This window comes from Chinchilla lanigera, unplaced genomic scaffold (genome assembly GCF_000276665.1).
Source record: "Chinchilla lanigera isolate Chin_1 unplaced genomic scaffold, ChiLan1.0 scaffold00064, whole genome shotgun sequence".
NCBI lineage: Eukaryota > Metazoa > Chordata > Mammalia > Rodentia > Chinchillidae > Chinchilla > Chinchilla lanigera.
The window spans coordinates 8258839-8274027 of record NW_004955465.1 but is presented as its reverse complement, the minus strand read 5'-3'; the positions used below and the strand labels follow the sequence as shown (position 1 = coordinate 8274027).

General features: G+C 38.9%; 1 protein-coding gene across 5 annotated transcripts in view; it reads left to right on the top strand.

The window, feature by feature from the left end:
- The window catches only part of Fars2 (phenylalanyl-tRNA synthetase 2, mitochondrial), a 467635-nt gene that overhangs the window by 71722 nt on the left and 380724 nt on the right, over positions 1-15189 (top strand). The gene's annotated exons all lie outside the window — the stretch shown is intronic.

Genomic DNA, 15189 nt, shown 5'->3' with positions numbered 1-15189 from the left:
CCTTCCTTCCTTCCTTCCTTCCTTCCTTCCTTCCTTCCTTCCTTCCTTCCATCTTCCCTCCCTTCCTCCCTCCTTCCTTCCTTTTGCCATACTTTGCTTGAATGGCTTGAATTGAAGCAAGGGTCTTTGCACCGAACTATATCCCCAGCCCGTTAATTTTTTATTTTGACACAGGGCCTCACTGAGTCACTAAGTTTTCCAAATGGGCTCCAACACATTGTCCTCCTGCCTAAGCCTCCCAGAGTGCTGGGATTACAGGCACGCACTACCACGCCCAGCTCTACTATTTATTTTCTAATATAATCTTTTTTTTTTTTTTTTTCTGGTACCAGGACCGAACTCACGACCTTACGCTTGCCAGGCAGGCGCTTTGCCGCTGAGCTAAATCCCCAGCCCCTAATATAATCTTTTGAATTTAATCCAAATGCCTTTTCTTGGATGGATAACCTCTAAAGCGGTGGTGGTGAACATATGGCATGTGTGCCGTAGCTGGCAGTTAACACTGAAAGGTCTAAAACGTTTGCCATCATTGCTCGACTGTATACCATTCTGCTTTCTGAATTGTCTTTACATTTTCATCCCCAAATACTTTTACACTGGTTTAATGGAGTTAGATGTGAAAACTTAGAGGAAAAACTAAAAAATATGCTTCATAATGAAGTGATACTGTTTTGTCCTTACAGTAGGTAGGACTGGAGAAAGATTTGTGTGTAGAACTCACCATTGTGTGCTGGCCATGTGTCTAGATGCTTATCTGTGTGATCTCACTTTATCTACATAGCATTTATCAGCATTTTGTAGATGAGAAAATTGTGGTTTGAATAGGTTAAGTGACTTTCTAGTTACGATGAGATCAGATTTGAACTTTTCGTTCTAAACTCTTGCTTTTGCTGGATTTTCTTGTCTGTGGTTTGAAATGAGTGAACTGTAGATATCCACAAGAATATCAGCTATGAAGTGGAAAAGGTATAGTTCGTTCTTGTTTTTACTTGTTTTGAGCAACAAGATTATTTCAAGTACATGCTTTCAAGTTTTGAACCTGTCTGAGGAAGGCTTGCCTCACTAAAGAATGAGCCTTTTACTGAGAGCATATTCATGTAGAGCAGAGTGAGTGTCTTGCTGAATTGCCCCTCTCTGAGTATAATTCATCATCCAGATGTTCTTTTCAGCAAGTATTACTTGTGAGAGTGTGCTGCTTGGCCACTGTTTTGCTTTTTTTTTTCTGAGAGGCCAATTGGAATTTGGAGTTGTCCGGTCCCTAGCCAGATGTTTGAACAGGAGTGTACTTTGTAATCATCAGTACTGACTTTGAATTCTGCTTGTGCTCTTCTTGGTCCTACACCATCTATTGCATCTTCCCTTTCCTTTCCGGTTCTCCAGACTTGCTCATCAGTGCATGCCTCTTGCACGACTGAGCTCTCTGGCATCTTCTACATGTGCTGTTCCCCCTCCTGAGCCAAGGCACTTGGTGGCTGTCCTTTTGTTCACTGTCTGCTCTTTTAGCAGTGTATTCATGGGCATTCCTAGGGATACCGTGGCCTTCCAGCCTCATCTGCTTTAAAGTCTTTGGGGTCAGGAGTGGTCTTTTAAACAACAATATTTTTCACAAAGTAGGATTTGATTTGATTTGGTGTCTTTTGTCCTCACACACCATTTAATGCCATTCATTTAATGTCATTTCATTTAAACTACCTGGCAGTGTAGGGATTAAATAGGTTGATCACACATCCGTTTTACAAAGGGTGTATGGAATGTGGTGCTTGTACATTGCTAGTCCGAGTCCTAACTGGTGCACTCCTTTTAGACAATCCATTCAGCCCTGTCTGTTAAAATTTAAGGCACATATACCATTTGACTAGAGATTCAACTTTTAAGGGGTTATTCCAAAAGTGTAGGTATAGATAGATAGATCGACACCTGTACAAGTGTGCCTTTTATAGAGTTACTTATTTTAACAAAATAATGGAAACTATGTTTTTCAGTAGGGAAATGACAAAATAAATGGAGGGCTTTCATATGCTGGATACTCGAGACCATTTACAAGAGCAAGGTAGATCTGTGTGCACTGCTGTACCAACATGGAACATTGGCAGTATTAGTGCTTATCTCATGAGAACAGTTGCAAAGCAGTATGCCAACATCTGTTTGAAAAACTAAGTCTGGGGGAGGTGGGGATGTATGCACAATTTGTTATGTGCTCATTCAGGCGTGCAGTTTCGTGGTATAGAAACCTGACTCTTAAGAGGTAAAGGTAGCAGTGCAGGTTTACTGTCTTTGTAAGTATGAAGTAAAATTCCCAAGCAGTGGGGTAGATGAGCTAACACATGTGAACACGTCTGCACAGTCCTAGAAATCTAATGAGTATTCAGTAAACAATATGAGCAGCAGCTATGGTGGTAACAGTGGCGGAGAAGTGACTCTGATGTTAGGGTTTTACTCTAAGGAAGCCCTGACGGCAGAGAAGAGTGATGCTTCCATCCCACATCCTGCCCTCACCTGGGTGTCTTAGTGTAGCTTTCAGTGATACAAGCAGCCCGCTGCGGCGTGCGTGCCACAGGTTAACACCACTGGAGAGCGTGAAATATTTAGTAGCTCTGGTGCTTGGCTTAGAAATTATGATTTTTTTCTTTGTTTTCTTCTGTAACATAAAATAATTATAAATCATTTAATGTCAAGGAAACCAAAAAACATTTATCTTACCAGGGAATTAAAAAACAAAATATATCCAAGACAAAGTTTATAGTCTAGTAGATAAGCCATGTTTACTTGTGATGTGGATGCCTCCTAGCTCCAGCTTTATGCCGTATTTTGAAAAGCATATTTTCCATCTATAAATCAAGGTTAAGATCGGCTATCGCTGTTTGGTGATTTGGTGATCTGGTGCCTTCTGTGAGTGAGGTTGATGGGACTGAGTTTGGCTGACCAGGGCTGTCACCCTCTGTTGACGTTTGACCCGGGAGACCATCATGTTCTAGTGAGGTGTAGTTGTTCTGAATTCCTGCTTCCTGGTCAGCATCCACACTTAAGGGATTGCTCTAAATCAATTGCTCTAAATGACTTGTGTATGTGCAAAGTCCTTGTCTGTTTCTCTTCTTGCCCCCTCTGACCTTTGTGATGTGTTAGGCAGCCTTGGCTTGAGAAAGAAACAGTTGCTGGCGTGGAGACCTGGGGAGAGGGAAATTAGAAGAGGTGAGTGCCGGGGAAAGGTCCAGAGTTTACTGTGCAGGTGCTTTATGCTGATGTTCTTCAGAATGTTGAAAGTTTTCTGGGTGGATGGACTGTGTTCATGAGAAGCTATTAATAAATGTGTCTTGCACTTACGGATTGATGTTATTTTTTGACAAGTATTGAAATGTAGCATTGATTTAATTAAATGCACAGATGTGATTGAGGTAAAAGTCTTTCAGACTCTGCTTCTTCTGAACAAATAAATATTCTTAGGTGAAAATTAACATATTATTGATCAACTAGTAACTGGTTCTAATATAAACCATTTCTGGAAATACTTTTTGTCACTGCTATTAGGTGAAATCAAATTATATTGTGTGACTTTGCATGTAGAGGTGTCATTGGAATGGTGAGCTCCTGTTGCTCTCTACTACCAAAGGCCAGTGACTTAAGAACAAGTTGTTGGGGCCAGGGAAAGATTATTTGGAAAGCTGGCAAAACAAAAAGATGGAAGTGATGGCCAACAAAGACCTCTGGCTTAGGGGCTGCAGGCACCGGCTTGTATCGGTGGTTTTGGGGAGGCATATTTAAGTGAGTACCAGGGTAGTTCCAGACTCCAGGGTATTTACAGATTTTGCTGGTCTGCTTTTCTGACAGATGGACTACTGTTATCTGTAGGTCACAGGAGGGTTGTATGAATCTAAAGAAAAGTTACTGATTAGAAAGTCTATGACTTGGGCCCGGGGATTTAGCTCAGTGGCATAGCGCCTGCCTGGCAAGCACAAGGTCGTGAGTTCAATTCCTGGTACTGGAAGGGGAAAAAAAAATAAAAAGTCTATGACTTAGGTCTTAATTTTGCAGAGAATTAGTATACAAAGATGTCTTCTAGAGAACAGGAAAAGATACCAAAAAAGGCTATTTTTCTCAGAGTACTGATATAGATAGGAAAAAGCAGGTTTTCCCAGAGGACAAGGAAAGGTTTAAGATTTGCTGGGGAACAGTTTTTAGCCACCAATTAGGTGGTTTAGTCAGAGGTGTCATCTGTAGCAAAGCTAGTAGAAGACTAATAATGTATTCCCCAGCTCTGTGGCTTCCAAAAATTAGTGATTCTTTTTTTTTTTTAAATTTTTAACGTATAATTTTTTCTGTTTAATTTTCTTTTTAATTTTAAAGAGAATAAAAAATTAAAAATTACAGAATTTCAAAACAAGATGATTGGAAATCAACAATGGTTGTTATATTGCATATTGTTATCTTCAAAGTAATTATTCAGATTATCAAATATAGGCATGCAAAATTGATCAAAAAAAATTAAGCATTAGCTGTTCCTTTTAATAAACCAATAGAAATCAACATCATTGGTCATTTGAGAAGAAAATTAAAACACCACTGAGATTTCATCTCACTCCAAAAAGAATGGTTATCACCCAGAAGTCAACCACTAACAAATGCTGGCGAGGCTGTGGGGAAAAGGAACCTTTTTCACTGTTGCTGGGAGTGTAGACAGGTATAACCACTGTGGAAATCAGTGTGGAGATTCCTTAAAAAACTAGGATTAGAGGCCTCATTCGACCCAGCTATTCCCCTTCTGGGTAGCGATTTATTTCTGAAGTCAACTAAGAGCTAATAAAGTACAGGACTTAAGTTTTTCCTTGGTAATATAATGAATGAATTTTTCATTATTATTTCTGGAGATTTAAGGTTTTGGAGAAATTGTGTGACCAATAATTAAAGGCATGTAACATTTAGCAAAAGAAAAAAGAAATGCTTTTAACATTTGCTATGCAAACGTAGACCTCATTTTAATTCAGTCATATCAATGTAGCAGATAGCAGAAGCCTATGCTTTTCACTCTATTCTTTTTTTATTAGTACTTGTTTGCAGTATGTAGTGTTTCCATTGCTTGTGTGGAGTTGGTTCATGTATATAACACATCTTAATTCCTTTTTTCCTCCATGGTCTTTCCCCTACCTCTATTTCTTGATCTCCTTCCTCTTTGAAAAACATCTACCTCTCTACTTACTATTATCAATCTTTCATTTTGCTCTTTATTTATATTTTGTGATATTTAAGCTTTTGTCTGATTTATTTTCACTTAACGTTATGGTCTCAAGGTGCATCCGTTTTCTTACCAGGAAATCAAGTTTATCTTTATACTTCTTGGGCATATGTTTTGCCTTCTGGAGAGAAGTGAGGAAGAGAAAGAGATTTTGTCGCTGTGGATGGTGGCCTCAGAAGTGGGGCCTTGCTTGCTTGGGGTTTCTCTTTTCTTTTCTTTTGGCCCACAGCTCTTGTAAGACTCAATGTGAAAAATTGCCGAGGCACACATGTAGTCAAACCATTAATTTTCAACTGTATTTTCGTTCATGTCTTATCTTTATTGACCAGATACTAACTCCTTTGGGATTAAATCCAAAAAGTAAGATTGTTTTTAGGTGAAAACACCCAGAGAGTAGGCAACAGTCTTAGTTCTAAATATTATCAGTTCAGAGTTATAAAAGAAGATAGGCCTTTTCTCTGCAGGAATAAAGAGGCAGCAGTCTGATCACTAGGGCCTTTTCACGCCTGTGTAACTGAGTGTTTTTCAAAGCTGAGTCTGTTTCAAAGTGTTTCTAAAACAAAGAGATTTCTTCACACATGTGTGGGATCTCATGAATCACTGGGAAAATAGAACTATTTTCAAAAGCCTAGATTTGTTTTTGAAATGAAGTGTATGTTTCCCAGATCTGTATTGAAAATGCAGCAAAGAACTTTCTATGGTATAAGACGTGGAAGAGGCCATCAACTTTTCAGAAATTAAGTTCTGTTTCATAGCTCAGTAAGCAGCGGCTGTCTCTTTATCCTCTATAGATATTTCCCCCAGTTTCTTTTACACTTTTTTTCTGTTTTTTGATGTTTATAAATAGCAAAAGTTTTAAAACTTTCATATGGTCATATTTATGCATCTTTCATATGATTTCATTTACTTTTTTCTCTTTTCTGGAATGGTAATTCCTAACCCAAAGTCAGTGGAAAAATTACCAATATGCTTTGTTTTGTTTTTTAAATTTAGAATTCTTTGCAGTCAGTTTTGACATATATCATAAAGTAAAGATTTCTTCGTCTTTCGCTGAAAAACAGTTTCTCAATGTTGTTTCTTATGTGTTTCTTCTACAAATCTATTGGTTTATGAAATTACATACATGAATATATATTTAAAAATTTATCTGAGTCTGTTTACTATCTAATTCCATTTGCTGTGTCAGTTTCTCTGCCAGTTTTCATTAGTGTTGCTTTTAAAATATTCTTGTAAAACCTTTTTAGCTTTTGTCACTTGTTTGATCTTTCAAATGAACTTCAGAATCACTTTCACAGAGTCCTTCCCTTTATGTCTTTTCTCTGTTTGTAGAAATTTCCATTGGGGATTACATGAAATCATTTTGGGTAAAGCTAGCATTTTATACTATTGGGTTTTCCCATTCAACTCATATCCTTTGGTATTTGTTAAGCTCTTCAAGGTTCTTTTTATGTTTTATGATTTGCTTCACATAGGTTTCTTTATATATCTGTTATTATAAAGCATATTTTAAAATTATACCTTATAGTTATTGCTGGGCTTTAAGGCTACTATTGAGTTTTCGAAAATTGAAGTTCATCCTTTTTCCCAAGGAATGTTTTATTCTAATAGTTTTCAGTCCACTCCATAGAGTTTCCAGGTACACAGTTGTGTGGTCACGAATAATAATAACTTTGGTTTTTCCTTGTAGTAGATATGTTTAATTGCTTGGCTAAAATTTTAAGAACTGGCTAATTACAGTGTCTTGAGTTTGTAGGAATGGTTTTGTAACTTGCCTAGAGATCACTGGTTACTATGAGAAAAGGTTTCTGGGAAATCACATGTGTTTGATAAATGGGCAGCGGTGTCTTTTGAATGTTTTTGGTCAAGCAGTTAGAATTTAGGGAAAAGTGATAAGATAGTAACATTAAAATTTATTTAAAGGAGATCTAAAATGGTTATAATTTTATCTGTTTATATTTCTATGGGAAAACTTGGTGATACTAAAAAAGTTTAAAAATAATGCATTCAGCCAGACATGGTGGTGCATGCCTGTAATCCCAGAGTTGGGGAGACTGAGGTAGGGCGTGGTCACTGAATTCAAGGCCAACCTGGGCTACATAGTAAGTTCAAGGCCATCCTGAACTGCATAGTGAGACCTTGTCTGAAGAAAAAAAAAAAAAAAAAAAGCAGTGTTTGCAAAGTAAAATTCAACTTTTATGGAAGATTGGTTTCATAGCCTGTTGTTATAGAGCATAAATGAGGATGTCCTCTGTTCTGACTGCTGTAAAAGTACTTTTTTAAGGACAGATAGAGGTGTGTAGTCTTATTTGTCTATACCAGATTGGTTCAGTTCCACCACAATGAAAAAGAGGAGAGCTTAGTTTCATGGATACCGACGCCCAGGATTTCAGGAACAGTAGGGTAGTTAAAGTTGGATTATGTGATTATGTTTGCTTGGTCTAAGGATATGCCCTTACTGTAGCCTCCATTTTATTTTTCTTTAACAATAATAACTAATAATAACAATATTTGCCTTTCATATCTACTCATTGCAGTAACACAGGATTTTTGTTGAGTCTGATTTGCTTTTTAATGATGGGGCCATATTTTGAGATAAGGTGTTTTGTTTACCAGGGTAACAAGTAGTCGCCTATGAGTTGTTTTTTCTCATGGCCTTCTATAAGATAGCCCAAGTGTCCAGGAAGCTGGCTTGGATATAAGCATGGGTTCCAGGGGGATGAGTGAAACAGATTAGTTTTCATTAGTTCTAATAGAAAATCCTAACTAAAGTCTGTTCCTGGGGAAAGATTAATCCTGCTATTTTCATTCCTGTGGTCTCAGAACACTTTTCCTTTATGTTTCTCTTTTCCTTCTCATTCTCATGATTTTCATAAACAAAAAAACTAACCTATTTAGTTTGAAACCATTTCCCTTAAAATGAAAAGTCAAAATGTTTTGTCTTTACCATTTTTAGCTCAGTTTTTTCTGATGTTGGGGACTGTTATAGTATAACACTGTCATATCCTTACAAGAAAGATGGAAGTGGACAGGAATTGGCTACATCAAACCTTTCTTGTTCATTCGGCACAAACTCCTGGGCTAAGGTCACGGACAAGTGTCACTGCCTGAGCACTCCCCACTGTGTGAAGTCAAGGCTAAGCCATTGTCCACCCTTCCTGTCTGGGCAATGCTATGACTGTCCATTCAGGGGACATTCAGGGAAGAGGAGCTGTCTGCTGGGGTGGGGGGCAGGAGGAACTGGGAGAGAAAAGAGGACACGAAATGGAGGAAGAAATATTTTTGTCATCTCACTTTCATCTTGGTATATTGCTTCCCTTTCATTTGCTTGCTGTGTTGCCAGGGCGAGAGATTTTTGTCCTGTGAACGAAGCTGTTTTGAGGGGAGCTGTGAGAAGCTTTTCCTGGGAGAGAGTGGGTACAGTCTGGTTGGCTGTTGGAGTGGTGTTCCCGCGGCCGACAGACTGTGGTGGACTCACTGTTCCTTTTCGTGTTTTTGTCGTGAGCATCTTCTGCAGTGACATCCAAGCTCATTTGCCTTTTTCTTGTGGATTTTCTTACTTGTTCCTGTATGTAACCTTTATCCCGAATTGTATTTTAAGTACCCCAGGTGAAAGAGTCATTTGAACAAAGGCACCCTAATTTTAACAAACTCTAAAAATGCATCAAGGAAGCTTTCTTCTCGCATCACATCACATCTTCAGACTGACAAAATTCTCAGTAGTGATTTTTTTTCCCTTTTAAAAATACACGATATTTTGGCACTCATAGCGCAGGGGATTATTTAGAGTATACCTCTTTAGAACATACTGAGACTATGACGGAATAGAAAAATAAAAGAGCCCCTACTTGTCCTTTTATTTTCTTGGAGATTTGAATTTTCACTATTACGTACTATTTTACTGAAATGATTATGCTCTCTTCCCATGCTTTATTTTTTGGCATGCAAAGCCTTATGAGTTGGAGATAAAATAACCTATAGCTGGACAATCAGGAATTTCAGTTGTTTGGGAATCTTGATACTTGTAGCTTTTATTATCCAAAGCATCAAAAATGAATGGGAAACCATTTGCTGAATGCTACTGACTAAAGACCCTGCTGCTGTGCAGCAGTTAACACAGATTTAGCAGCTTAACTCAAGCCCAGTCATCTCTTACAGTCTGTGTAGGTGTCTAGAAACAGCTTTGAAGAGTTTTCTCTCCCGGGTCTTACAAGGCTGAAATCAGGGTGTGAATTGGGCTGCATTGTATGTGGAGCTCATAATCCTTCTTCGGACTTTCATGGCAGTGGGCAGAACTTAATTCTTTGGAATTATAGGGCCGTGGCCTTCAGTGCCTCAAGGCTTCTCATGATCCCTTGCTGCACCAGCCCTCTTCACATCATGGCTTTTTTGCTTTTTCAAGACCTGCAGCAGAATCATTTTCATTCAGTTTTTGGGCCTAGAGAAGCATGATTGAATCGGACTCACTCAGGATAATCTCCCATTTAATCTGTTTATAGTCAAACGATTAGAGATCTTACTTGCACCTACAAAATTCTGACACAGTCATAGGAGTTGTAGCCATGGTATTCACACTCAAGGGGTGGGGACTGTATACCGGTGTGGTTCACTCAGCACCCATGTATCATTCTGCCTCTGCAGTGCATTAGGGAAATAATTGGGGGTATTTAAAATTTCTTTATTTTAAAGAGAAAAAAACAATAAAAACAATGATATAGAAATTCAAAACAAGATAATAGGAGATTAACAATGGTTAATATAATGCATATTATTATCTTTAAAGTAGTTGCTCAGATTACAAGATATTGGCATAAAAAATTGATCAAACGGTATAAGCACAAACCATTCTTTTCAATGAACTAATAGAAATTAGTAGTATAATTATCTTAGCTATCTTGTGTGTGTGTGTGTGTTTCCCATCCCTCTTTTCTTCTTTCTCCCACTGGGTCACACTTGGAACTACACAAAGTAGAGTGTGTGAGAGAGGTGAGGAGAGGTGTAAGAATGGAAACAGAGACCCATTAGGAGGCAGTTGTAAGAACTGGGGTGAGAGAAAGTGATGGTTCAGATGAGGGTCATTGCGGAAGAGATAAAGAGGTGGGAATCAAGGTGTATTTTGATAAGGTTTGCGTATAATGGAGAGTTTGAGCAAAAGAGGAGCCAGTGATCCTGGGTTTCTGACTTGAGGACTGGGATGGGGAGGAACAGGCTGGGAGTGGCTGTGCAAAACCAAGAGCTGCGTGTTGGGTGTGTGAGGTTGGAAGAGCTTCTTAGACACCCACTAGAGATGCTGCCACTAGGTGAAGGAAGATGAACACTAGCTACCACTGGGATTACAACGTGGAGATTTTTGGTGATCTAGACAGAAGCTATTTTCTTGCTGTGATGGGGGAAATATGTCTCACTGGGATGAGCCTGAGTGAGAACAGAATTGGAGACATCAATGTGGACTGCTTGGGGGAGCTCTGTGCCAAAAGAGTAGAGAATGCAGTATCAGGGCAGTAGCTGAGGATGAGGTGAATAGAGAGGGATTTTTTAAAAATGGAAAATATTATGGCAACTCGTGTGACTGCGTAAATGACCAGCAATAAGGTTTAAGTAGCTTGTTAGAAACATACAGTAAAAACGGCCATGTCCAGTTCCCCAGACCAAGAGAAAGAAGAGGGTGATGCAAGTTTGTGTTTACCTTTTATTTGTAATACTTATTGTGAATTTATGACAGTACTGATTGTATTTATTTAACTAAATCATTACATATGAATATAAGACTTAGTCATTCTCTGCCTTTTCTGCAGATCCAAGTAATTCTGTGTGTCTTTCCTTGGAGGAAAATGCCATTTTCCCCTTTTCTGTTTGACTTCTGTCTGGGGTCAGGAAGCTGGCAAGTGAGGATGGCATTGGCAGTTACTGCTTGTGGCTTGATTTGTTTCTTTCTTCACCTGTTGAGTTTTTGTTTATGATGCAAAATCAACTTCCTTGGATTTACATTAGTTAAAAAGGCAATCCAAAGTGGAATGCCAATGGCCTTGGACCACATTTTCTCATGGACGGGATGGAACGGAAGAACGTCAAATCCAGCCTTAGGGATCCGGGAATTTTGTGCCAATAACTGTGAGCAATTAAAAGTAGCTCCCAGCTAGCCAGAGTGAGAGTCACACCGCCCGTAACATGCACGTGGTGGAGCCAGCCTTGCGGAAGAGATGGGAGCCATGCCTGCCACCAAGTGCTTGTTCCTAGATCTTTCTCCGCCTCAGACACAGTCCTCCGCTTTTCCTCATTATGCATCCCTGAAAAGGTGATAGAAATGTAATGTACAGAAGTTATGCTTGTTCCTGGAGAACTAAAAAGGTGTAAAATTTCTAATTACAAGTATGTATTTTTATGTCAAGCTGTTATGCATTGTACATATGTTTTGAAAAAACATTAACAATATGTTAAACTGAAAAGTAGAGCATTTTACAAACCAGTCATTTTATAGCTCAAATTTTGCTTCTGTCAGCAGTGGTATAATCTCTAATCAGTAAAATAAATTGTCAATACTGTTATTAGGAAGGAGTTACTGGTGGTGATTTTTTAAGAAGTAGAACAGAAATACATAAAGTAGATTTTAATACTATATGGTATTTTCTTTTTTCCTTGTGGAGCATTCACTACATTTACCTCTGGATAAATGAGTCTGCAGTAAGCCATATACCCAGTGAGTAGTCTTACAAACTCTGTATTTGAGTTACTGGAATGTTCCAATGCTAGTTTTCATTTTATATTTTAGTGAGTTTTCCCCTAAAGTTTCATTACCCTTCATTGCCTAGATAATCTTTAGACTTCATAATCTTGGTGTTTGGGAAATGTTACTCCTTCTGCTCTGCTTTGCCCTCTGCTCAGCTTATGTCCTGTAACTGTCAGTTGACGGTGAGTTACCACGTTTGTACCCTTTGTTGTGTCCACCTCTTCCTGGTTGTATTGTTAGCATTAGCACTTACATTTTTCCATTTCCACTCATTTTTTAGAAACTAATGTATATAAATGTGCCGCATTATTCAAATCAGTGTGCAAATAAACATTGCTTGGCGAAGTAGAACTGCTGATTACCGCGCTCACTGTGATGAGCAGTGGGGAGTATTTATTCATCAGCTGGTGCGTGGCAGTCCCAGCCAGGCCTGGGAAGGGCAGTTTGAGGACATCCCATTTGAATGTTTGCAAGTGCCGGCTGCATGAAAGTCATGTTGTGAGGTTGTGGAGTGTCATGAGTTCCTACAGCTGCATTAGAGACTTCAGCGTAAGTCTTCTCTGGCTTTCACCTCCGCTTTACAAATGACCAGGTTGGTCTTTAGGGTCTTTAAGATGCCTTCCACTATGCTGTGATTCCACTTGGGCTATTCAGGCCCATTCACTGAAACTGAGCATGCTTTGAACAAGATTTTTAAATTCATCTAAATTTTTCTATCCCAGTTTAGACCAGAAGGTAGAATTCTTGTATCTATTTACCTTCCTTTTACTTCAAATCAAGGCAATGTGTATTAGGATATAACATTATAATAAAGTTTAAACATACAGTCCCAAGCAGGAAAGTGGAGATGAAAAGAAAAATAAGAACCGTACAGAAGTAACCCAGACACGCGAGAGGTGAGGCTGACTGAAGCGCCCTTTGTTTCTTTGCTGTGTGCAGGGTTACAGCTGTGCCTTCTATGCCTTCTTTTGAGGTCATACTGCGCATTTGGGGTACATGGTCCCCAAGTGCATGCATCAGCTCATCACTGCGTTTGATGTGGTGGCTTCAGAGAAAGCAGCTTGTCAACCCAATTTATCCAAGACTCAAGTCAGGATTCACAAAGGCCACGGCAGCCGTGTCCTATAGAAAGGCTGGCCACTGTTGTGGGCAGTTTGAGAGCAGCATCAGAGTGGCGCCCTCGTGATTGATGACTGGTGACTTTTTAAGAAGAGAGACCAGAAGACACACACACACACACACACACACACACACTCCCTGTCTTTTGCCAGGTGATACCCAATACTATCTTAGGACACTGCCAACAAGATGTCGTTCCTCCAACTTCTACAATTGTGAGGCAAATAAACTTTTTTTCTTTATAAAGTTACTGGGTCTCAGGTATTTTGTTATAGTAACACAAAATGAATTGATAATACATAACTTGCCAGAATATGTTTGATGGGGTGTCACCTCATTCTTAGGTAAGTTAAGTTATGAGAGGCATCTTGAGTATAAGGATAGATCAACTCTAGGGCATGTTTAGGTAGCAGTTTACTCACAGCTTCTCACACCTTTGTGCAACAAGACCCCCGTGCTCTTTGTTCAGAATAGGTAAGAGAGATTTAGTGGAGAGAGTAATTTCAGTTTATTGTTGGAATTTTGTATTTGAGACTAAGAGACAGTTAAATGCCATAAAGTAGCACAGGAAAGTGGCTTGAACTTTAAGAATGTTCCCTTTCCTTTGTTCTCTCACTTTACCTGGAGATTTTCACATTTATATTAATTATCTCCACAGCTCATATTAGGTTATACCATAGTCTGAATTTCAAATAAATGTCAAAATCAGAAAATAGGCTTATAATCTTTCATAGGCACTTAGGAAGAAAATGTACTTTCTGTTTTTGAATCACTTTGTCCTATGAAGAATAGACCTTATTTTTTAAGTGCTTTATCACCAAAATAACTAGAAAAACCTCATTAAAAGACTCCTCAGGGATGCCAGAGACAGCTGCAGGTCATAGTGGAGGGGGACAGCAGGCCTGGGGCCAGCCGTGTTTCCTGGGCCCAAGTGCTCTGTCTTTGTTGTTTTGATACTTGGGCCACGCAGTTGCCTGGATATGTCTTCCCTTGCCGGTCCTAGCGTTCCCATCTGGAAGGTCAAGATACTAAACCAGTTGCTCTTTAATGTCCTCTCCTTTCTTGCAGCTCTGTGATGTAGGTATGAGGTACCACTCGGTATATGTTACTCAACTAGACCTGAAAAAGACATGCATATTGTGTTACTCACTGAGGCCCATGGTATTCATGTGGATAAATTCAGTGTTACTTCCCCAGTGATGGCTCTGTATCCTGTCTCTGTCTGTCTTCCCCTGTATATTGCTCTGCATCATTGGATCCTGTAACTTTTTCATGAAATGCCAGCTTATAAAATATAGCAAGTAAAGCTGTTGTATTCTCGTCGGGGCCTAAGTCCCATTTTCCTGTGACTTCTCTTTTTTTTTTTTTGGCCCACCCAGCCACTTTGTTGAGCCCTGGCAGCTGAAACTACACATACAGGGTAGCATCCATGTGATTAAGTGTACTATTGTACTCTTGATCCTATACTATGCCTATTTTCCCCACCAACATTTTATTATAAAAATACTCAAGCATACCGAACAAGCTAGAAAATTTTACAGTGAACCTCCGTACAGGTACCACCTGGATTCCACAGTTAACTTATTGCTATACTTGCTCTGCCGCTGAGTCACGCGTTCTCTGTCTATCCTATCCCTCTACAGATGCATCTGTTCTTTTGTGGGAGGGGGCCAGAGGTTTGAAAGTAAGACTTCCTCCTAAATGTAGATATCTATCTAGTGCTCAGTGTTTGTACACAACTATTTTTTAGGTAAACATTCCATACAGTGAAATGCACTGACAATAAATAATTGTTCTTTGAGTTCTGAGAAATGTGTACACCTGTGTAACTCAAACTTTTATTACAGTTCCTTTGACCTTTTTCTAGTCTGTCTTCAATACCTGTCTGAGGAATGTATTATGATTCTTTTCCAATGATTATTAGTTTTATTTCTTATATTACTTTATGTGGAGAGAATCATACAGTATGTATTCTCTGTGATTATATGATTGTGCAGAATAGTAGATTTTCATAATAGATGACCAGTATCAATGAAAAAATTTTAAATCATGTTTATAGTTTCTGATTAATGGGTACAGTAACATTTCAGTGTATTACTATGTAGTGATTTCCAAACCT